General features: G+C 44.5%; 1 protein-coding gene across 1 annotated transcript in view; it reads left to right on the plus strand.

Moving 5' to 3' along the window:
* The window catches only part of C11H1orf21 (chromosome 11 C1orf21 homolog), a 139071-nt gene that overhangs the window by 59112 nt on the left and 57150 nt on the right, over positions 1 to 22809 (plus strand). The window lies entirely within an intron of this gene.

The following is a 22809-nucleotide window of genomic DNA, read 5'->3' on the forward strand; positions in this document are numbered from 1 at the left end:
CAAAGTTCATAACTTGAATGTCAAAAAACCTAAAGTAACTTCTGGAGGCAGAGAATCAAGAAGAGTGAAGAGCAGTGAAGCTGCTGAAGGGTCTAGAGCACAAGTCCTGTGAGGAGCAGCTGAGCGAGGTAGGGTTGTCTAGTCTGGAGAAAAGGAGGCTAAGGGGAGACCTCATTGCTCTATACAAGGAGGTTGGAGCCAGGTGGATGTTGGATGCTTCTCCCAAGTAAGAAGCAACAGGACAAGAGGAAACAGCCTGAAGTTGTGCCAGGGGAGGTTTAGGTGGGACATGAGGACCAATTTGATCCCCCAAATAGTGGTCAATGCCTGAAACAGGCTGCCCAGGAAACTGGTGGAGACCCCATCCCTGGAGGGATCTCAGAGCCTTTTGGATATGGTGCTGAGGGCCATGGTTTAGTGGTGATCTGGCAGTGCTGGGTTAGTGGTGGGACTTGATGATCTTAAAGGTCTCTTTCAACAAAAATGATTCTATGATGGGCTGCCACTTTATGGAGCTGGGCTGGTGTCAGCAATATCATGTAGGTATTCTGGAGTCCATTTGAGGGCTGTTAATTGTTCCCTATTTTACAGAAACCTGCCAATGTCAGGAACACTACCTGCTGTTAACCATTTCCTGGCACACACTTTAGTTTAGATGCACAATTGTTCATTGTTAAAGATCCAGTTCAATGACTGATCCTTTTTTAGCTGAGAGTTGGAGTCTGTCACTTAAATGATTTGTTGAATGACAAGCAGAATGAGCACAGAAGCCATGTTTTTCCCTTGCTTCTGAGGAATAATCTCTAGATCAGGAATTGATCTAGAGTTAGAGCATACCTGGCTTCACTGCAGTCATTTTGAGACCCGGGAATGATCCACAGAGTGCTTAGATACCTAGAGGGAGGAAGCTGCATGCTTCACATGTACAGTGCCTTGCATAGCTCCTGAAACACAGTCTGTCAATATAAAAGAGCAGAAAGAAAAGAAAACAGCTTGACATCATATTTATCATCCTTCTTAACAATCTTCTGGACTTGTCAAAAGCCTAGAGCTCTTTCACAGGAGTCTGAATGCTTTTCCTGCTCCAACTTTCATGTTGGAAATGGCAGTGGTGATTGCATTGTTCATTACGAGTTAGATCTGAAAGCTCAGACTATTCTATCCACTTCATTTTCTATCTAATTTCCATGTTGTTCCTCCCAAATTAATTCCATGTAATCAATACATTCTGCAGACTTACTCTTGAAGTTCTCAAGAAGGAAGTTGGTGGTGTAGCAGAGGGCTGTCATCATCAGCTCCCTGCAAGGAGGAAGCATTGTCATGCTAGATTTGAACAGATGATCTCAGCTAGGATGACAAATCATAGCAGAACAACTTCCCAGGGATACAGGAGGATCCACAGAGTCAACACAGACTATAAGACACTGCAGCACTTCCATCATGCATTTGCCTGCCCAGTTCAAGGTGTCAACAGCTGCTGAGTGTTTCCTCCTTTATTTCTGGGACAGGACAAAAGTGTTTCATCCAACCAGTAGCCAAGAGCAGAGTATCTCTGCAGCCTGTAGTGATCAAATATTCTGCAGAATGACGAGGCAGAGCAAGACTAAGGTGAGTGACAGGGAAATTGGATGGTTCATGAGGAGCAGGAAGATCATGGAAAGGCAATTAGAGGCAGTCTGTAAGAGAAGCAGTTTTGGGGAAGGAGGCAGCAAAGTAACAATGATGACAAGTGGGTTCAGAAGGTGGCTGGTGTAGCAATAGCATCAGTAACATCATGAGAGTATTAGTATATATTAGCATATGTTGTGATGTTCATAGAGGATGAACACTTGCAGTGTTTGCATCTAGGGACTAATCTGACATGGAGTGCCTGTGCAGAAGTAGCAGGTATGAGTTCTGCAGCTGTAGTAGCCCAGATTGCCTCAGATGTATCACAAGCGGAGGAAATCCTGAAGGACTTGGAACAGTGATGGCAGAATTAAAGGAAAATACCTCAGATGGTGCTGCCTTCCCTGGCTTACAGTTTGTTGGCCCTCACTGATTGTCTACATCTGAGTGAACATGGTAGTCACATCTTCATGTGATTTTTCTGTGAGTTTAGTATGTGGTGCTCAAAAGCCTTCCCACTTTGCTCCTTTACTGTAATGTCAGTTCCATAAGTAGCAGGTAGAGCTACTGAGGAATTAGTTAGATGGTCATCAATATCACTGCACTTCTTTTCCAGCTGGGCAAGAAGAACTGCCTGCAGTGACACAGAATCATAGAATCACAAAACAATTTTGGTTGGAAGAGGCCTTTAAGATCATCAAGCCCAACCATTAATCCATCACTGCTGAGTCTACCACTAAACCATGTCCCTCAGCACCACATCTATACAGCTTTTAAATCCCTCCAGGCATGGTGAGTCTACCACTGCCTTGGGCAGAAAGAAATACACCCTTTGGCTTCTCTGTACCATCTCTGCCATCATGATTGAATAATGGTGGAAGTTCAGAGGACAGAGAAGAATGAGGTTAATCATGGCCTAGGCTTACAAGGTTCCCTCTTGTAACTGATGCAAAAGAACTGTAACTATGATGAGAGTATTTGCTCTGATCGTTGTTAAACATGGACTCTTGCTATGAAAGAAGTCTGCTGTGCATTTATTAGAGGCAGAGAAACATCATTAACTCTCTGAAGAAATCAGAACTGTGTAAACAGTGATGTCTCCAAGCTTTTTGTTTGGGTTAAGCTCCTGGTACAAGACTGAGGTGAGGGATTGTGTCTGAAGAAGAGCAAAAAACCTGTTAAAGGATCTAGGGCATAAGTCTTGTGAGAAGCAGCTGAGGGAACTGGGGTGATTTAGCCTGGAGAAAAGGAGGCAGAATGGAGACCTTCCTGGAGGAATTAAAAAGACGTGGTGCTGAGTGACATGGTTTAGTGGTGACCTGGCAGTGCTGGGTTAACGGTTGGTCTTGATGATCTTAAAGGCCTCTTCCAACCAAAACAATTCTATGATTCTACAGCTTCATAGGTAAGGAAGGATGGGAAGGACCTAAGTAATTCCTGTACAGCTCTTTGCTCTCTGTGCCTTGAACAAGAATTCTCTGTTCTTACTGCAAAAATTGCCAGAACAGCCTCATTATTGCATTGCCAGCTTTGATTTCCTTCGCTTTGAACACCTACCTTTTCCTCTTTTTTTTCAGGGGAGAAGCAGGTGAAGTAGCCATGCAGGTGTTAGAAGCACCAACATGACTGCAGCTTTGCCATCTGCCTCTTTGTTGTCACTCCACTTGCATGCTTTTCAGCCTTCCCTCCAAGCCTTCAGAAACTGAAGAAGTCTAAAAGACCACTTAACATTTCCAAAGCTTTCTTCAGGGGTTGATATGTTTGTCTTGGGGCTTACCCACCCTTCTCTGGAAGAAAAGGAGGTGATTGGCTTGGGTAGTTCTTTTTCTAATCAGTAGTTTTTCCTCCGCTGCAGACATCACTTTGAATCCAGGGAGTATTTTCTGGATTGCTTGGAGTGGTGCAGTTCTGCTTCTGCTCTTCCTCAGAATTTCTAGATGCTTTTCCCCTCTTTACCTGGTGGGGTTGGTTGAAGTCAAGTCTATTGAGCATTTCAGACATCATCCCTTCTCTTAGGATTTATTTTTTATCGTTAAAAGTCACTGCAGGTTAAGGTTGTTTACTCCAGCGCCTTGTTTCCTTCCCAGCTTTTAACCTTTCTTTCAGTTGAGCAGACACGTTGAACCAGGTATTCACTGTAAATTTGAAACTGTGGTGTTTAAAAAGGAGAGGCCCACCATGAATTCTGCAAGAACAAATTCTGGTTAACTGAAACCAAGACACAGAAATTTCCATCTCATGCCAGCCTTTGGAAGGCACGCTGTGTTTTGCAGTAGTGTACATTTAAGTGATTGCATTAGCAGGCCCTATTAAAGGAGATGTTCTAGAGAAGATTGGATATAATATGATTATTATGTCTTGTTGGTCTCTAATGATTTTAAAATCCCTCTAATAAGGATAGTAATAATAAATCTTCATTTATTCATCATTCCACTTCAAAGCTGATTTCCAGGGCAATACATAAGAGCTGTAATAATGTAAATACCAATGAAGAACAAAATGCCATGATAGAGCCTTGAGTGTTGTTGATTTTAGCATATGTTTTAATCATGTAACAGCTCTCATAGATTAATTTTGTTTGTTCCTTTTAAAAAAATCATGAGATTATGGGGAGGAGGTTATTGATATAATTTTTTTTGGTCTCAGGAAATAAACTGGCAGTGTGATTTCTTATATGAATTCTCAATTTTAGAATGTGTTTATTAATCTGAGATGTTTGTATGGAGCTCTTGGGTGAGACTAAACATGGCAGGTAAGAAACTTCTGGCAAATTGAGGAATATCTGTGCTGCAGTTTCCAGGCAGGATTTCTGTTCTTGACAGCAACTCCAACTGCTAAACCAGTCTAAATAAGGCTGAGCAGAAAGCACAAGAGTTTATAGACCAGTTTGTGTCAGGACATCAGGGAGAATGCAAGAAAAGGAAATCTTTAGCATTGAGGTGGTGTATCGAGGGTGAAGAACTGATCAATGCATGTGGTAACCAAGTGACTACAGCTTGTGATGTATCTTCACAGCTTTCCTGGTTTGTATTACAGACCCACCCTTAGTTTAGAGATCACAGAATCATAGAATGTTATGGGATGGAAGAGACTTCCAGAGATCATGCAGTCCAAACCCCCTGCCAAAGCAAGATCACCTAGGGCAGGTCACACAAGAACACATCCAGATGGGTTTTGAAAGCCTCCAGAGAAGGAGGCTCCACAACCTCTCTGGGCAACCTGCTCTAGGGTTCCAGCACCCTCACAGCAAGAAGTGTCTCCTCATGCTGAGGTGGAACTTCCTGTGTTCCAGCTTATATCCATTGTTCCTTGTCCTATTAGTGGGCACCACTGAAAAGAGCCTGGCACCTTCATCCTGGACATGAAGCTGGTGAAAGGTCTGGAGAACAGATTTGATGAGGAGCGTTTGAGAGAACTGATGTTGTTTAGTCTGGAGAAAAGGAGGCTGAGGGAAGACCTTTTGGCTCTCTACAACTCCCTGAAAGGAGGTTGTAGCCAGGTGGGGTTTGGTCTCTTTTTCAAGTAACAAGTAATAGAAGAGGACATGATCTCAAGTTGTGTTGGGGGAATTTGAGATTGAACATTAGGAACAATTTCTTCACTGAGTGGATAAGCCCTGGAAGAGGATGCCCAGACCACTGGTGGTTCAGAAAATGTGGAGATGTGGTGCTGAGGGACATAGTTTAGTGGTGGACTGGGCAGTGCTGGGTTAACAGTTGGACTCAATGACCTCAGAAGTCTTTTCCACCCTTAATGATGCTATTGTTATGATTTCAGCAGCTGATGTTACAAAATAGATCTTTCTTTAATGCTTGAGAGCTCAAGAAGAGCATACAAGGGTGTTAGATCCTAGGACTGAAGTGCACCAGCATTTTCCAGAGTTACACTTTTGCCCTCATTTGTTAAATTCAGTTGAAATGATCTGGTTTTAGTTTAACATCATCTTTGGTTTTGGTGATAATCTGCTTCTTATCTAAGTAAACATTGGTCAGTCCTAAACACATTTCAGGAAGTGGAGGAGAAAAATAGAACCCAAAGCCAGGATGGTGTTAGGTTCATGTGGAAAATGGCATAAAATTGCATTTGTTATCTAAGTTTATGATGTGTTTGTATAGCTCCACCAACACCCTTGGCAAGTCAATCATTTACTATTTTAAACCCATAAGGAAGCAACAGGGTTTAAAACAAACCAAAAAAATCAAAACAAAACCAAACCCCACCCTCAGGTTCTGTCTAGTGATGTCTTGGTGATCAATGTGATTGCCACAGGAATTAAAACTCTGGATTTTCACCTTTTGTGAAAAAATTTGACACAGTTTCAGCACTCTTTTAGAGCAGGTGCTGTTTTTGCAATGTAAGAGTAGTAGCAAAACAAGCTCTTCAGCTCACTCCAGCAGATCGAATCATCTACAGAGAAACGGCTCTTCAGTCTTTCTACTTTTGTAGTATAAAGAGCCAGGATCTCTCCTGGAGCAAGAGCAGGGCTGTCTCATGAGGGATGATAAGCTGGGAGTCCTGGGTGACGCCAGCACCAGCAGTGCCCTCACTGTTGAGGTGCAAGTCCCATGGAACCTGAACACAGGCCAGAGCTCCGTGCAGGTGGCAGGGTCTGGCAGCAGCTGCAGGCATGGCAATGAATCAGGGTTTAAGGTCCACCCAGGGGGTGCAGTGAGGAGCAGCTGAAGACAGGGCTGGTGTCAAGCTAGGGTTTGCCAGAGAACTTTGTTCAGGAAAGAAGATACCTACAGTGTGGGGTTGAGGTCTCTCTAGGAGCTGGGACCAGTGGCAGTACTAGAGTCAGACAGACTTCCTCTGGCAAGGGCTGAGGCCCAAGCCTCAGCTGAAACAGAGCTTCTGGATCCATGGACAGAAGATGGAAAGTGGGGGTTCATGAGGTTGGTCATGGGGGTTCATGAGGTTGGTCATGGCCTCTTAATGCACTCAGGTCCCTGACTCAGGTCCCCCCATTTGTTGTAATTGTGATTGAACTATCTCACCCTTCTTCTCCTTTTGTTTTCACTTGTTAAGTGAAGAAATGCTGGTCTGGTGGCCCTTAGGGATGATATCCAAGTTAATGGAAAGGTTCCTGTAGGCTCCCAGAAGACACCTTGCCAATTTTAACATGGTTGCTTTTCAGCATCTAGTTTCACTGATCCAGCAGTGAAGCAAAGTAGTTCAGAAGTGATGGCATGGCTGCTCTTTACATACCTGGGTGTTGGAAACTTGCTTGGTTGTAGACTTTTTCAGGGTTGTAGAGCAGCAGTGGTTGAAGATGTTCATTGGTTAGGTAGAGTGATTCCTGTGCAACCCATTGCTAGTGACAGCAGTGGGGTTCCTGTTCGGGGAGAGTTTGAGAGCTTGTCCCCACCCTGGAGTGCTGTATACATTGTGATGAATAAATTCCAGTTTGATGGCACTCAGAGTCTATCAGGACTGGGCATGAGTGAGCTGGCAGTTACCTGAACATGGGTACAGACTTCTCATACTTCCCTGTCCCTGTCTTTGTATCTCATGCAGCAGCTGCTACTTCTTTCAAACTATTGACCTTACAGCTACAGAAGCTTTATGTTCAAGTCAAAGTACAAAGAAAGGAGAAGACATTAACCCTCAGAAGCTGTTCACATCCACCATGCCGGTCTGTGCACATCAGCTGAGGAGATGCATAGAAGCAAATCACTTATCCTTATGTGCTGAAGGAGTATTGTCAGTGGTTGTCAGGGCGAGAACTTGCAGGGCTGGACCCTCTGCTTCATTGCAGCCCTGCCTGGGGAGGCCCTGCACTGATAGCAATCGAGTGGCTCATTTGCCAGATCAAGTTTTCCTGCTCTTAGTCATGACTTCTGTCAGGAAGCAACAAATGAGCAATAAAGAAAAATGGTGCATATTTGGAGTCCTGTTATATCAGTTCTTTCCTTTGAACAAGGTTGGAAAGACCCTGAATGAGATTGCTTTCCCAAATGGGTAGCAGATAATTTTGCAATAGAAAAACCAAGGAAAGAGGGGTCCTATGTTACTCCTATAATTCCTATGTTACTATTTGTGAAATCACAATTTTGTATTTTTTCTCTTCCACGGGAGTGTACTTGGAATTGCTTGACCTGAAGGGGGCCTACAGGAAGGCTGGAGAGGGACTGTTTGCAAAGGCTTGTAGTGGTAGCATGAGGGGCAATGGTTAGAAATTAGAGAACAGCAGATTTAGATTGGATGTTACGAACAAATTCTTTAGTATGTGGGTGCTAGAACACTGGAACAGGTTGCCCAGGGAGGTAGTTGAAGCCCCATCCCTGGATTCAGGATCATGCTTGACAAGTCTCAGGCTGCGCCAGGGGAGGTTTAGGCTGGAGGTTAGGAAGAAGTTCTACACAGAAAGAGTGATTGCCCATTGGAATGGGCTGCCCGGGGAGGTGGTGGAGTCACCATCATTGGAGGTGCTCAGGAGGAGACTTGATGGGGTGCTTGGCTGCATGGTTTAGTTGATTGGGTGGGTTGGATTAGTTGATAGATTGAACGCGATGATTTTGAAGGTCTCTTCCAACCTGGTCTGGTCTATTCTATTCTGTTCTGTTCTATTCTAAAGTGTCTGAGCAATCTGATCTAGTGGAGGATGTCCCTGGTCATTGCAAGGGGGTTGGACTAGATGACCTTTGGAGGTCCCTTCTAACCCAACCCATTCTATGATTCTATAACGTAGAGCAGACATCCATAAATTAACTAGGTAGACTTGAGTGTCTCAAGATGTTGTCTCCTGGTAGTTAGTCAACTTGCAGTGTTTACAACCCCTTGTCATGATACTTGATGAGGGAATTACTCTGCAAAGTCATTCTACTTAGTGTATTTATGCAGACCTTCTCTGGTCCTGTCACAACAGGTTTTGCTAAATAGTCTGTCCCCACCTTTCTGATTAGCCCCTTTAAGTACTGAAAAGCCCCCAGAAGGTCTCCAAGGAGCCTTCTCTTCTCCAGGCTGAAAAGCCCCAACTCTCTCAGCTTGGTCTCACAGCAGAGGGCTTCCCGCCCTCCCATCGTTGCTGTGGCCTGCTCTGGCGTCACTCCAACAGGTCCCTGTCTCTGCTGTGGTGAGTGCTGCAGGTGGGGTCTCAGCAGAGTGGAGCAGAAGGGCAGAATCTCCTCCCTTGACCTGCTGCCCACACTGCTGGAGATCAGCCCAGGACATGGCTGGCTCTGGGATGTGAGTGCTTGGTGTTAGTTCATGTCCAGCTTCTCACCCACCAGCACCCCCAAGTCCTCCTCTGCTGGGCAGAGTTAATTGGTGGCTTGACATGGATGGTGAGATGGAGATGTGAAATCAGAAATCTCACGAGACTGTGAGCCAGGCAGTCCCTCATTGCCATTGCCACCTTGGTTCGGGGAACTTCTTCAGGGTGTCCCCATCGTAATTGTTGATTGCTTGAAGGATACACTTCCATCAGAGTCCTGTGGGTGGTATGTGTTTGCTTTCAGGGCTTTAGATAGAGCTTCTGCAGTGTAGATTCTGCTTGGGGAAGTAGGCATCTTTCAGAGATAACAAATTAACTCTGAGCATCATAACCAGAGTAAAAGATTAATCTTTCCAATAGGTTAATTTTGTAGCTCTTCGGGTGGCCTGTAAGTAAAGTAATGTAATTAACTTTTGTATTTTTTTGCATCTGGAAATGTTTGCTGTCTTTCATAAATCAAATTTTCATTAGTTCCCTTCCCTCCTCCCTTGGTTTACAGAAGTACTTGCAATGAGAAGACGCTTGTGCTCATCCTCAATCTCCAGTAGGTTTCTGGTCCTGGATAATTATTCTGCCCCTTTCATAAAGCAATTAATAACAATGGAATAGCTGTGGCTTTACAAATATCCTTTGAGGTACATGAGCAGTGGAAATTTGATACACTAACATTAATAGAAAGCTAAAAAGGATGTGAAAATCCATTTTGACTCATGTTGCAGGGCAACAATCTCACTTAATAGTTGATTGATTGAGAATGGCATTACTTGTGAGGGAAAGAGGAATTGGGGGTTTTATTGGCAAGGCAATGCAAGAGTCTTTGTCATGGATTTGCAGTAATTGAAAATGTGTAATTTTGGGGGTGTGGAGTGGTAATGACTCTTTTTTTTCCAGGGAACTCTTGGGGTGGCTCAATTCAGGAGAGGTTATTGATGTCCAGAACAGTTGGTCGATGTGTTAAAGGCACTGGAAGCAGCAGGAGCTCCATTGCCATACAAGGGACGCTCACAGTAATGGTTTATTGGGATGTTTTCTGGTATCTGAATGGTCCTTGACAGGTTCTGTGCTGAAAAGATAAATGTTTTGCAGAGCAGTACATAGATGCCAGCTGAGGGAGAGTCAGCAGAGACTGAGAGGTTCACTACAGAATCCCAGCATGGTGGCGTTTGGAAAGGACCTCTGGTGATCATCCAGTCCAACCCCCCATGCTAAAGCAGGGTCACCCATAGCAGGTTGCCCAGGACCACAATGGCTGTGCAGGTTTGGAGTCTTCCCAGAGAAGGAGACTCCACAGCCTCTCTGGGCAACCTGTGCCAGGGCTCTGGCACCCTCACAGCAAAGAAGCTTTTCATCATGGAGGTGGAACCTCCTGGGCTTCAGTTTGTGTCCATTGTCCCTTGTCCTGTCACTGGGAACCACTGAGAGTGGGAGTCTGGCCCCATCCTCTTGCCCTCTGTCCTTTTGCTCTTGCTGAGCACTGATCAGCTCTCTTCAGATTAGTGGTGTTGAAAAGCCTGAAGAGAATGAAGACTATAGTTCTTCATGGGTTGGTTTTTTTCCTTCCTGGCTAGACAGGCTGAGGTGATAACTTTGGGATAGTTTCCAGGTTGCAAGTGGAGAGAGGCAAGAGCATGGCACCTGCCTCTTCTCTTTGGCCAAGAAGGTCACTCACTGCCTACAAGCTTGCTAGGTTTTTGCCACCTAGTTGAATTGTAGGAGAAGTTTCAGCTCTTCATGTGTTGCCCCATTGTGTTCTGTTACATTTACTGGTCTGGTTCCCAGGCATTCCTCTTCTATTTTGTCTCTCCCTTCCACAACAAAGAAATCTATGGTTGAAATAAAGTACTGTGTGCTCAGGTGGCTAAGAAGGCCAATGACATCCTGGCCTTGATCAGCAATAGCATGGCCAGCAGGAGAAGGGTGCTGTACTCAGCACTAATGAGGTGGCACCTTCCATGCTGCATTCTGTTTTGGAGCCTTCATACTAAAAAGGACATTGAGGTTCTGGAGTGGGTCCAGAGAAAGACAGTGGAGCTGATAAAGGGTCTGGAGAACAGGTCTGTTGAGGAGCAGCTGAGGGAACTAGGGTTGTTCAGCCTGAAGAAAAGGAGGCTGATGGAAGACCTTCTGGAGCCAGATGGGGGTCAGTCCCAAGTAGCTAGTGATAGGACAAGAGGAAATGGCCTTAAGTAGCACCAAGAGAGGTTTAGGTTGGGCAATTTCTTTACTGAAAGAGTAGTTAAGCCCTGCAACTGGCTGCCCAGGGCAGTGGTGGAGTCCCCATCCCTTGAGGAATTTAAAAGCCATGTAGATGTAGTGCTAAGGGAGGTGGCTTAGTGGTGACCTGGCAGTGCTTGGTAAATGGTTGGACTTGATGATCTTAAAGATGAAAATGATTCTTTGATTCTATGGAAGTGAAGCCAGTTCTTTAAACTTTACTTTTGCAGTTCCTGATGGTCAAAAAGTGTTTTCTTCAGGGCAGGGTCACACAGTTTTGTTTAAAAATAAGTTTATATTGTTTAAATATAGTAAATCATGGGAAGTGCTGAACTTGCAGCTCCTCCAAGGTGCAGGGAGGCTTGTGTTGGGCTGGCCCTTGCTGCTGCTCTGTCATGGTGCAGGGGCAGGATGGTGCAACTTTGATCCAAAAACCTACCTGTGGGCTTCAGACAAATGGCAATATTTTTGAGGCATAGACCTTTTGTTTTTCTCCTGTCTGTTCCTTTAATTAATCTCTCTGCTGCTTGTTTCCTCTCCTGCTCTCATTTCTCAATTTGATCTTTTTAGTGGGTTAGATAATTGCATTTACTGAGTATCCTTCCTGCTGAGCTCTGTCGCTGTCTTCTCCTCTACCTGAGAAATGGTTTCCTTTGAGCAACCTGGTGTCTAGCTCAAACTTATGTGTTAATTAAATGCAAAAAAGAGATTTGTGTTTTTGTGGGTTTTTTTAAAGTGTGTGTGTGTATATAGAGAGATATAAGTGAGTTACATAGCTTCAGCAAGCAAAAGCCTGGGTAGCTGAAAGGTAGCTATGAGTGCATGCCACAGGCACTGGGGTTTTGCCGCTTAATTACAGGCAAGCTCACAAAAGTCTGATCATGCCATCACATGGTGGTTTTTCTCAATACCATCCTAGACACAGAGTTTCCTCAAATCTTAGGTGTCAGTGGGAGTCTAAAAGATCTGGAGATTGTATTATGTTGGACAGTTCTTACAAGGAGTGGTAGAGGTAACTGGGGTTGTTTAGCCTGGAGAAAAGGAGACTGAGAGGAGACCTTCTGACTCTCTACAACTACCTGAAAGGAGGCTGGAGCCAGCTGGGGGTCAGTCTTGTCTCAGAAGGAACAAGTGACAGGATGAGAGGACACAGCCCCAGGTTGTGCCAGGGGAGGTTTAGGTTAGACATGAGGAGCAATTTCTTCCCCAAAGGGGTTGTTGAGCCCTGGAACAGGCTGCCCAGGGCAGTGGTGGAATCTCCGTCCACAGAGGGATCTCAAAGCCATGTAGATGTGGTGCTGAGGGGCGAGGCTTAATGGTGACCTGACAGTGCTGGGTTAATGGTTGGGCTTGATGTTCTTAAAGGTTTCCTTCAACCAAAATGATTCTGTGATTAAATACAGCACAAGCAAGGCAGAAGCAGTGTTCTTAGTAGTAACTAAATGGCTGTCGAGGGTATTGAGGTTGTATTAAGTCTTTTTCTGAGGTAACAAAATGGCCACTGAAGTTGTAGTACCTTTCACAGAATTATTGAGGCTGGAATAGACCTCTGAGATCATCAAGTCCAGCCTGTTATGCACCACCACCACACTGACTAGACCATGTCACTAAGTGTCACATCCAATCTTTCAAGGGACAGCAACTCCACCACCTCTCTGGGCAGTCCATTCCAGTGTCTAATTACCCTTTCCATGAGGAAGTGCTTCCTTACATTCAACCTAAACCTCCCCTGGTGCAGCTTCAGGCCGTGCCCTCTCGTCTTGTCACAAGTTGCCTGGGAGAGGAGCCTGACTCTCACCTTACTACAACTTCCCTTTGTTTGATTGCAGGGTGTGGTAAGGTCCCCCCTGAGTCTCCTCTTCTCCAGGCTAAACACCCCCAGCTTCCTCAGCCTCTCATAAGACTTTCCCTCCAGCCCCCTCACCAGTCTCATTGCTCCAGCACCTCAATATCTTTCTTGAGGTGAGGGGCCCCGAACTGTGCACAGTACTTGAGGTGAGGCCTCGCCAGTGCCATGTGAGTTTACCAGTTCCCCTGTGGATGAACCAGCTGCTGGCAGCATGTACATGGCTGGAGGGATTCATTGGTGGATTTGACCTTTGACAGGGAGCCATGTTGGAGCAGAGCAACAGCAGAGCGTTGCCTTCCTTCCTGAGGTCCAGGGGGCTTTGAGATTTCTGATCCTCCTTCTACCACATGCATACACTGTTTTTAAATGGGTTTAGGTAGTCAGTATTTTTCTCTTGTTTATGCATCTTCCTGTATTCCAGCTTATACCAATTGTTCCTTGTCTTATCACTGGCACCACCAAAAAGAGACTGGCCCCTCTTCTTGACAGCCTTCCCCCAGATATTTATAGACATTAGTGAGATCCCCTCTCAGCCTCCTCTTCTCCAGACAAAGCAGCCTTAGCTCTCTGAGTTTTTCTTCAAAGAAGAAATGTTCAAGTTCCTTCATCATCCTCATAGCTTTCTGTTGGACTCTCTCCAATAGATCCCTCTCTCTCTGGAACTGGGGAGTCCAAAACTGGACACAACATTACAGGTGTGGTCTCACCAGTGCAGAGTAGAGGGGGAGGAGAACCTCCCGAGACCTGCTGTTGTTTATCAAATTCAAACATTAAACCTATAGAAACAGGGCAGCTAAATTATGGCATCATCACCTGCCATTCATTAGATCAGGAGGAAAAGGAATCAGATCTGAAATACATGAACTGAGGCATTGGATGAGCAATGGTATTGCTGATACTGGAATGGCACCTTCTGTCCCAGACTAGGCCTTTTGCAGGAGTGGGCAGAGATACCCAAAGGACTAAAAGCTGCAGGCAGCTGGCAGCACTGGAAACTTCTGACAGCATTAATGAAGGATAGGGTTAATATGTCAGTGTGAGTTTTTGTGCTTCTACAGCAACACAGATCACGATGATGTGCATTAAGTTAATGGAGCTGTGCTGCTCCTGTCAAATCTGTTGGCCTGAGAGGAATGCTGTCGTGATTTAGGCTTGGAAAAGGGCAGTAGAAGGGAATTTCAAGCAGATTTCACCCCTGGGGGAGTTATGTTTCATAAAGCACTGGATGTGACATGGGGCTATGGTAGGAACTACTTGATAGCTTTGAAAAGAGCTACCTTTATCCCACCTAGCTTTAGAGCAAGTGTCCTTCCAATGCTGCAAAAGTCCTCCATGTAGGGTGTGGGTTTTGTTATATTGAATGTCTCAGTCTCCTTTTTCCCTCCAAAAACCCAGCCCTGGCAGTCACATCTGCCTTGTGCAGAACCAGTATTTAGCATTCCTTGGGCATGTGTTAGGGTTGTGTGGGAAGAATTAAAAATACTTGAGGGCAGTCTTCCCAGATGTGCTGTGATTTTTGTGGTACATTCGGAGTTTTAAACAGCTAAGCTATCAGATGATTTCTATTTTGTTGGCAGAAGTGGTGTGGGTTTTGTGCAGTTATTCTCTGTTTAATATCTGGTGGTGTCCACTGCCTCGGCTTCCAGCAGTGGCTGTACTTTAGATTGGATTAAGGGAAGGTAGCATCATTTGGGATAGCTAAATGAGCATTTTCAGATGGTTCTTGGAGACAAAAAGGGTTGGCTCCTTTCCTTAGCTATTTTTTTGTGTGTAGCTCACATTAATAAAACCAGCATGATCACTAGATCTAGAATTGCCCACAAGTTGATAGCTTTGAGGGTTGATGACAGAGGAAGACAGCAGGCTCCTCACCCAATGCTGGTTGATCTCTGATAAAATTTCTCTTTCAACCCATGCCCAAGTGGATTGGAAATCTACCCTCACAGCAGTTAAGTCAGAATTGAAACAACCACATAGAAATCAAAAGAACCATGTAGATACTGCTTCCTTGAGTGCTGGAAGCTGGAGCTTCAAGCTCATATACCCTCCATTAGCTAGTATTTGATTTGAGAAACATTCACAGGGCTTTTGCAAGTCCTTTCTCTTAACTGTTGACTTTTTGATCTTTGACATAACTTCTGCTGATACCCAAGCAGTCAGTAGTCACATACAGTAACACAAGGTGGAATAATCCTTACCTCATCCCTCCTGTGCTCCAAAACAGGATGGACTGTAGCCTGTCCTACTCAAAGCTGATGACTCTTTAAAGACCCCTGATGATGGAAAGGCCCTGTCCCTGGAGTTTGGGGCCCTGTCCTTTCAAGATAAGACTTGATGTGGCCCTGGGCGGCCTGATCTGATTGGAGATGTCACTGCTGACTGCAAACGGGTTGGACAAGATGGCCCTTGAGGGTCCTGTCCAACCCAATGCAGTCTGTGAATCTGTGAAACTGCAGCCACCCAAGCAATCTAATTCTACCCTTTGACTATCTTGAAGTTAGAGATTTTTCCTGGTGTCTAGCCTGGCTCTTTTCAGAGTTCAGCTCATGTCCTACCAGTGAGGCTGTGGAGCTCAGAGTATGACTTCTCCTTTGCAGTGGCACCTTGGGTCATACTTGGCATGTTTTTTGTTTAGCATCTAAGTGGCTCAGCTGCTGTTTTATGTTTCAGTTAAGTTGCATCAAAATCTCTTACGATATTTTAAAATTATTTTTAGAACAAGCAATTCAGTCCTTATATTTAAATATAGCTTTTAGCTTTCAAGTCTTTGAGAGAGGGGAGCACGTGGCTCTTTGATCCGTGGCACTCCTCGTGATCACAGCAGTAGGAGTTCTTGCCGCACCTGGCAGAAATAAGTATGGTAAAGAGAAATTTGTTAGAGGAAAAGTTCAGATTTTGCAGAACAGACGTGTTTCATTATGGATGAAGGGTAAATCTTGGCATGTTCTTCCACAGAAACTAAAGAAAAATATGAAGCACAGGAGAATGAAGGTGTGGTTAGAAACTTTCTTCTTTGTGGTGTGACTGAAGTACCACTTCCCTCCTGTCTGATACTTGATCCAGCACTAAAAATAGCCGAGAGGCTCGCCCATCATCCTGTTAATGACAGCAGAACCAAATCTGTTCATCCTTAGATGTCTGAAGTGAGGATGCAAAGCAGTGCTTTATATATTTTAAAACTTTGTTTAACAAAAGATTTCTCCAGAAGTCCCAGTGAATCCAGACATTTGATGGAGTTACCTCTTTCTCTGGTGTTGTTTTTCTTTAACAGAGCCAGAAATAGCGTCATGCTGCTGTGGTAATGGCACTTAGAAAGACGTCTGGAAGTGCTGAAGAAATTTTACTCATTGGAACAGCCACAGTTTTCTTTATTTCCCCGCTCCTCTAGTAATTGATTCAATGTTATAAGTTGATACGTTCATTTATCACTCACATCATTATTAATGAGAGCTGTTTTTCTCTATCATGTTGCCATGACAACTGGGTGACATGTTTGAGTAGAATTATCTGTTTCCAGATGGAGATCTTCATTCATAAGATTTGCCTACTGAGAATTTTTGCAGCATATTCAACTCAGAAATTCTCCTTTGCCCTTCCAAAGAGTTTGCTGCTGGAGGCATTTCTGCTTTCTGGTGTGTGTTGTGTGATGGATTTTGTGGTGGCTGTTACACTCAACAATATTTCTCTCTTTTATTTGTGACTCCTTTATGTTGTTTTTCTTTCAGTTCAATGGGGGTGCTTCTTTTCAACTCAGTATGTGCTCTGGAAGCCCTGTGAAACCGTTCCTCCTCCACTGGAGTTGTCTGGGATCTTCTTTTTTTACATACACAACGGAAGACAGTACTTGATTCTTGTGAAAGGAGCATTGTTGTAGGTTAAGGCTTAACTGTTATACCATAGAGTAGAACTCCAGAGAGGGAGGGAAATCCCCAGAGGTAGGCATTGGATGTTGCAATATGCCATACCATTCCTCTTCCTGTATTATCCCTAAATAAGGAGCAGACCTTCTGGTCCTCTCTCTTGGCTCCTGGCTCTGAGCTCTTAGCTTTTGCTTTCACTTGCTGTGTAGGAGGGAGGCCTTGCTGGCGGCTGGAAGCTATTTTTGCTGCATAGCAAGGTCCGCCTTGGGGCCTCGGCCATTGCCAATTCTGGTTGTATATATCCTTTTTACCTTAATACTTTTGTACTTTGCTTAATATTGTAAATATTATTTCTATTTAACTTCCAGTTCTGTGTGAGTGTTTTTATTTACTCCTTTGGGGTAAATTCTACGTTCTGTCCTGAGCTGCTTGCTTAAACCAGGACAAGCGTAAAAATATATCTTGGATATAAAGATGTAAAAATATATGTTGGATATAAAGGTGTAAGATTTCTCCCCTGAAAGTTTTGTCAAGCCCTCAACAGGCTGCCCAGGGCAGTGGTGGAGTCACCATCTCTGGAGGTATTTAAACAATGTGTGGACCTGGTGCTTAGGGGCATAGTTCAGTGGAGACCTTGCAGTGCTGGGTTGAAGATTGGACTAGATGATCTTGAAGGTCTCTTCCACCTTAAGATATTCTGTGACCAGATGGGTTTGGAATCTCTCCAGAGAAGGAGACTCCTCAACTTCTCTGGGCAGCTGGCTCCAGCACCCTCACACCAAAGAGGTTTTTCCTTCTGTTCAGATGGAACCTCCTGGTCTCCAATTTGTGCTTGTTGCCACTCATCCTACCACTGAGCACTACTGAAAAGGGTCCTCTTGCCCCCCACCTTTTAGCTCTTGCTGAGGATTGATCAGATCCTGTCTCAGGCTGCTCTTGTCCAGACTCAACAGCCCCAGGTCTTTTAGCCTTTCCTCCTCACAGAGATGCTTCAAGCCTCTCAGCATCTTCGCAGCCTCCACTGTACTCTCTTCAGTAGTTCCCTGCCCTTCTTGAACTGGGGAGCCCAGTCCCTCATCATTCCATTCAGTACTGGAAGGACACAATAAGGTACTGGAGGGGGACCTGTGAGCAAAATTTATTGTTTCTTCTCTGCCAGCAGGAAAGTTGCTGTGATTTGGTACTTACTCTTATTTTAGCAGCTTAATTCAATAGCTACTGAAATCATTCAGTGGTAGGTTTTTTACTCAGTGCATTGACTAGTTCAGAAAGTGGATGTTTCCAGGTATGCCTTATCCAGCTTGGGAAGCTGTAGGGCTCATAGTCAGCTGGCTACTCCTCATTTTATTTTCTGTGGCAGTATAATTACTCAGCTGTTTTCTCTCCCCTTTGAAGGTGGAATCATATCTATTTATACCATCCTCCAGCAAGTGACTGCTCAATGTGAGCTGATGTTGCCAATATCTTGTATCTGTGCTCCCTAATTTAAGGAAAATATTTTGCCTGTGATAGGAAATTAAGAGAGCTTGTGAGTAATACTGTTACTTCAAACTTAACATCACTGATTTCTTCTCGCAAGTAACTAGCGATAGGATGAGAGGAAATGGGCTTAAGTTGTGCCAAGGGAGGTTTAGGTTGGATGTTGGGAAAAATTTCTTTCCTGAAAGAGTGGTCAGGCATTGGAACAGGCTGGCCAGGAAGGTCATCATCTCTGGAGGTTTTTAAGGATTGTATAGACATGGCAGTTCATTGTATTCATGGTTGTTGAGTTAGGTTGGACTCAATGATCTTAAAGGTCTTTAATGATTCTATGCCCTTCATCTCCATGAGGACCTGATAAAACTCATTGCTCATGGCTCAACCCTCTCTGTTGCTCCTGTTAGCTCGTTTCAGAGGTTGGTCACTGCTATTCCACAGGCCAGTGCTGCGTTCCCATGTTGGCCTGGTGTTGGTACATGTGCTGCTTGCTCCAAACACCATGGGCTTGCTGGATTTGCTAGCTGCGTGGCACTCCTCTCTGGTAATCATTTATGCAGGCACCAAAGCCTGAGTGTTGGCCACTCAGCCTGCTTCTTCGCCAATGTGCCTCATCTTCAAGAGGGAGGCTTTTGGCCTTTAAAGCAGGTCATTAGCTATAGATTGTGTAAAGCTGACACTGCTTTTTGAGATATGGGAATTCTCATGCCCAAACACATACCAAATAATGGAGCCTGCATGTTAATGCAGTTAATTAATATTAACATTGCACCAGGTTAGGCATCAAGTGGAGAGCCACTAAGACACCGAGGGGACTGGAACAGCTACCTTATGAGGAAGGGCTGGGAGAGCTCAGGCTGTTCAGCCTGGAGAAGACCAAGAGGTGATCTTCTCAGTACTTACCAATATCTAAAGGGTGAATGTCAGGAGGATGGAGTCAGGCTCTTCTGGGTGAATCCTAGGCAACCTGCTGTGGGTGACCCCGCTTTAGCAAAGGGGTTGGACTAGAGGATCTCCAGAGGTCCCCTTCAACCTGTGATTCTATGATTAATCTTGTAGGACTTTCTATTAAAGAGTAATTCTACTAACATCTACAGAAGCAGGTGCCTTCTTCTTTGACTTCCTGAATTTCTTTTATCTGTGTGCTCCTGAGGGGAAGGTGGATTTCTCTGTAGTAAGTCTTGCTTGTTGGCATGGTGCATTCAACTTGTCCTGAAAATGTAATGAAAAATGACTGGTTTATTTCTGGAAACTTCCTCACTGCTGCATGTTTCAGGCATGAATTGTGCAGACATTTGTACTTCTCATGCAACTGGGAGGATGGAAGGAAGAGTAACATCAACTGTGCTATTCTGCATGGGTAGTTGAGTAGTTACTGTACTCACAACTAAAATGCTGTGGTGAAACACACTCACTGACACTGTTTGAAATGCCGGGAAGTTGCACGAGGAATCTGTGCGAAGGTCTTTGCCACGATTCCAGGGCTACCTTGTGCATCTGGCAAACAAAGCAGAATTTGACAGATCTGTGGCCAGGTTCAACGTGAATTTAAGATTACAGCTTTGAGAACTTTGGTTGGTAATGATTTCTAAAAAACATTCAAGTGGAGCTGAAGGTGGAAAGGAAGAGTAGCCTAGAAATTCACCTCACCACCAAGAGTGGGAACAGGCTGCCCAGGTATCTCAAGTATTCCTTGAATGTCCCATGTCCATGTTGTAATCATTATCCTCACCTATCCTCTGTCCACAAGTTTTCTAACATCTATTCTCTTTATGAATCCTATACCATTCAGGGAGAGCTCCACTGAGGTTAATAGCCAGAAAAGTTCTAGAGAAAACACGGGACTGGGACTGGTTGAAAATGTTACCTGACTAACAGAAATGAAGGAGAAGCCTAGGCAATCAATGACTAGTTTTTTAACTCAGTCTTTAATAATACTGATAGACCTCAGGCTGCCTGGTTCCCTGAAACAGAGGACCACAAGTGTGGGAACAGCCACTTTCCATTTAAGGACATTGAAGTTCTAAGGGACCAGCTGCATCAGCTGAATGTCCACAAGTCCATGAAGCCTGATGAGATTCACCCTGGTGTTCTGAGGTTGCTGGTGGGTATTATGGAACGATCTCTCTTGCTCATCTCAAAAGTGTTTGGGGCCTGAGGAGGTCCCTGCTGACTGGAAGCTAGCAAATGTGATTCCTGTCTACAAAAAGGGCATTGAGGAAGAGCCAGGGAACTACAGACCTGTGAAGTCTGACCTCAGTTCCTGGAAAAAATAATGGAGATGATGATACTGGGTATTACAGAAAGTCATTTAAAGAATAATGCAGTCATCAGGCACAGCTATCATGGGATCACATGGACAGTGCCCTTGTCCACTTGCTACAAGACACAATGTCTCCAGGGAAGCATCCCTGACATACAGTCCGCTAGGATGTGCTCCTGCCTGGGCAGGTGCTTGGTTTTCAAGCACAATTAATCTGCTGGACTAAGAAGGAGACACGTCTCAGAGGTTATTTTTGCCACTGAATGTCAGGAGCTCCATACCTTACTCATGTTTTACAAGGCAGGGTTGGATGTGCCTCTCTCTTTTAGTCTACATGGACTAGCTGTGGGTTGTGCAACCTCCTTTGTGCTATTTTCTCTTTCTCATCGCTTTTCCTATTCACATCCCTCCGTGCCACCGTGGGAGTTTTATGCTTTTGCAGCGTGTGGGTTTTATTGCTAATCACAACAGAGATCATTGAAGCAGTGAGAAAAATGTGAGTTAGATACTGCAGTCAATCAAATCCTTCTAATTCCCAGGTTTCATTGTGTTCAGCCTCCTTGGTTTTATGAATTGTCACCTCCAGAGGAGCTAAATTACACTGAAAAAAAGGGAAAACCCAGAGTTGTTGTTGTTGTTGACATTTACAGATCTAATAATATTCTCTGTGATTCTTCCATCTGTTTTGAGGTGCCATATCAGGGGTGCTGCTGTTTGACAAATTCACAGGTTTATTGTTTAAATTCTAGAAGAAATAAAGCATGTATGAATATGGAGTAGGCCAAATTCGGGTTTGGGCCAAAGGGGAAACATCAGCAGCAGATTTCACATTAACCAGCTGTGGATTTGCCTTTGTTGACAGCTGGGCAAAGATGAGCCAACATGTGCCCGGGTGGCCAAGAAGGCTAATGGCATCCTGGCCTGATGCAGGCCAGGTTGGTCAGCAGGACTGTGACAGTGATTGTCCCACTGTATTCAGCAATGGTGAGGCTGCACCTCAAATACTGGGTTCAGATTTGGGCCCATCACTCCAAGAAGGACATTAAGGTGCTTGAGCAGATCTGGAGAAGTGCCATGAAACTGGTGAAGGGGCTGGAGAACAGGTCAAGTGAGGAGCAGCTGAGGGAACTGGGGTTGTTTAGCCTGGAGAAAAGGAGGCTGAGGGGAGTCCTTTTGGCTCTCTACAACTCCCTGAAAGGAGGTTGGAGGCAGATGGAGGTCAGACTCTTCTCTCAAGTAACAAGTGACAGGGTGAGGGGAGATGGCCTTAGGTTGTACCAGCATTGGAACAGGCTGTCCAGGGGGGTGGTGGAGTCACCATCCCTGGGGATGTTCAAAGAACGTGTAGCCATGGCACTTGGGGACATGGTTTAGTGAGCATGGTGGCGTTGAGTTGATGGCTGGACCTGAGCGTCTTAGAGGTCTTTTACAACCTTTATGATCCTATACATGGAAAACCATGTTGTATCTTTAAAAGAAGATTGGTTTAGGCTTATTTAACTTCTTCACTCTCTGGTTAATGATTTCCTGAAAACAAACTTCCTTTTAAGTTATTCTGATTGTTTTTAGCAATGGAGTAACCCAGAAAAATCCCTTTAGGCTTTTTTTTTTTCCTTTATCAAGTGAGATAAATAGCTTGAAAACTCAAAGAAGTAGAATCAAATTCATGCTGTTTCTTTTAATTTGCCCAGATTTTGCCTTTTATTCCCAGTGTACCATGACTCATTTCATTTTTTGGATCAACATTTTCCACTTACATGGGATGAAGTTTCTTTTTCACATACATGCTGGCTGGAGGAGTGTGGATGCAAAACTCTGGGGGTTTGTCTGATGGATTCACGTGTTACAAAGATAACCAGAGCAGAAAGTGATAGTGTTGGGACTGCAAGGACTATGTTTGCAGGCTGGAGAGAAGAACCACTTTTCCCTGTGTCACATGTTGTCCTACCAAAGGGAAAAAAATCCCTCTGTTCAAGTTTTAGTGAAGCTGTTTGCTGTGGGATAGTGGATGTATGTTAAATGTATTTCAGGGCTGGCACTGGAGCTGGGAATTCAGTATTCCATAGAATCACAGAATGGCCTAGGTTGGGAGGGATGCCTCTCAGCTAGATTTGGCTGCTCAAGGCCTCATCCAACCTGGCCTTGAACACCTCCAGGGAGGGAACATCTACAACCTCATTGGGCAAACTATTCCAGAGTCTCACTACCCTTGTATTCTTCCTCACTTCTTCCTAAAATGTGGTGGACAAGCTGAAGTGCCTAGCTGATGAGCATTAATGGCAAACCAGGAATCTTAACTCCTCTTATTTATTTTCTCACTTTA

This window comes from Dryobates pubescens, chromosome 11, assembly GCF_014839835.1.
Source record: "Dryobates pubescens isolate bDryPub1 chromosome 11, bDryPub1.pri, whole genome shotgun sequence".
Lineage (NCBI taxonomy): Eukaryota > Metazoa > Chordata > Aves > Piciformes > Picidae > Dryobates > Dryobates pubescens.